This window comes from Montipora capricornis, chromosome 9 (genome assembly GCF_036669925.1).
Source record: "Montipora capricornis isolate CH-2021 chromosome 9, ASM3666992v2, whole genome shotgun sequence".
NCBI classification, from domain to species: domain Eukaryota; kingdom Metazoa; phylum Cnidaria; class Anthozoa; order Scleractinia; family Acroporidae; genus Montipora; species Montipora capricornis.
In genome coordinates, this window is record NC_090891.1 from 35,278,587 (window position 1) to 35,281,086 (window position 2,500).

The window sequence follows — 2,500 nt, forward strand, 5'->3', positions numbered from 1 at the left end:
GGGACACCTGTCCAATAATCATGTATTCCAAGTAAAGTTGGCTTTTTGGGGTCACAATTGGAGCGTACCACCCCCCTCCCCCCCAAACAATGTTGGAAGATGCAGATAAACAGTATTTTTGTTGAAATCTGTGTTGTAGTGTCAAATCTCAACATTGCTTGGGGGGAGGGGGGTGGGGGGAGAATATTTCAGTAGTATCTCGCTAAGTGTCCCAACACTTTTGACCTGCATTGTCTGAAAACGACTAGTTGGGAAAAAGTGCTGTTAACGTGGTCAAGGGATACCAAGTTTCTGGCATAACTATAATACGGAATTTGCGACGGTAATAAACGATGTTTGGCGTGACCAAACGAGTGTACGAATGCGCGCGGACGGCGTTCTAGTGAAATTTTGACTAGTGTGACGTTATGTATATGCATTCGAAATGACTTAAAACTGCGCTGTTTATTGGAAAACGTTTGGAGTGTTAGTTCTGTCAATGTTTTAGCGTGAAAAGAAGTGGAATATGGTTTTCACAAAACAAATACTAGCATCGAAGAGAGCATTAGCGTGGTATTTAAACAAATACAGTCACTATTCGTATCGACAAATCGCACAAGATTGTGGAATTTCAAAATCGAGTGTACAGAGAATATGCAGTGGAGAACTTCCCGGAACTGTTAAAGAGTCTTCAACTTCCACGAGAACCGGGAGACCAAGACAACTAAGCCAACGGGATCTGAGATTACTGCTCCGTACAATGAAACAATTACGGAAAAGGAATGTCCACGTGACAGTCAAGGGGTTAGTGGAGGAGAGAGTGGCCTTAATTTTGATAGAGCGAGTAGAAGAACATATTCTCGATATTTAAATGAGCTCGGGTACTCATACTTTTCAGCTAGGAGAAAGGGGATTCTGCTTGAAAACGATAAAAAGTTGCGCGTGAAATTTGCTCGTAAAATGAAGCGGGAGGTGGCAAGAAATTCTGAATTCTGGACTAACGAAGTTTCGTTTTTTATTTGGATGTGTATCTTTCGTGCATAAGTATAATCCACAGAGCGGCGCAGCCTCGAACAGATCAAGGGTATGGCGTAGGAAAGACGAAGGCCTTGAGGTAACCGCGAAGGGTTCGAAAGAGTTGGCCGGAGGGAGAAGATTGCATGTTGTGGTGGCGATAGCATACGGGAAAGGAGTTATTCTAAAAGTGCCGTACGAAAAAATGACCGGTGATTTTTTTCGAAACTTCATAAGGGAACATTTCAACATTACGTTTGCGCAAGCTGGTCCCAAAACAGATGGAAGACGTTTATTTGTTATGGATAACGACCCGTCGCAAACAAGCAGGTTAGCTAGGGATGCGTTAGAAGAGATAGAGGCTGAATTTCATGAAATCCCTCCGCGTTCACCGGACCTAAATCCTATCGAGAACATATTTCATCTTGTAAAGAGATATTTAGAATCCGAAGCAATATCTAGAAATATCACAGGGAGTCGTTTGAGGAATTTCAAGCTAGAGTTTTAAGAGCTTTTGATTGTATTTGTACTGAAACTATAGATAACACAATTGCCAGTTTGAACAAAAGGATAGAAGCTATCCTTGCCTCTAAAGGCGGTAGAACCAAATATTAATCACGCAATGCGGAACTGTGAAAACTGAACATGCTTTATTATTTACACTTCAGTATATTCTGTGAATTTCTAAAGCGTGTAAAGTGTAACTTCATTTTCATGCTATCTGAGGAAAATGCTTGTGTAAATTGTAATTGTCACTTTGTAAAACTCGTGACAACGAGAAGTTTATCACATGCGTGACATTTGCATTTTGTTGACGTAAAGAACTGAACATTACTCACTACAATACTCACTTAAAAATAGTGGAGATTTATGCAAATTGAAAACGTATTTGACATTAAATGAACACAAATTTAGAAAGTATGTATGTTTTCTTTAGTTTGAAGAAACTATTTCTTTCATTATATGAGTTATTGCGCATTTTCAACTCAGTACTCAGTAAAAGCACAAGAAAAGAAAGCTATTAATTAGCTCTTTATATAAAACATTCAATTTACTGAGTAATGTTGTAAAAACTATTCAGACACGTTCCTTTGGAGCGCATTATACAACAATTTTTTTTATATACTCAACAAGAGTAGCCGGCCATAGTTTATTTTTAAACACTGTTCTTCATTGATGCGAAATGAATGCAAACGTTACTGAGTATTGTCGCGAGCATCATGTGTCGCCGTCAGTCAGCAATGTAAACATTGCTAGAATTCTCTAGAATGAATCGTGCAAAACAATGTCCACAGGGCGCGATTTCTCGCTGTTCACTCTGTGAAATGGGCTTCCAGAACCGAAAAAAAAAAGACCATCTAATGTCCATCATCTTTGTGTTTGTCTGATCTATTGCACCGGCTCTAATGAAAACAATCGGGGCATCCGATGTAGCAAAAAAAAGGCGTGTCGCGCGTTAGTTCAATATCTCTTAAACAAAAGTTCTTTGGTGCGGGTAAATGGATTG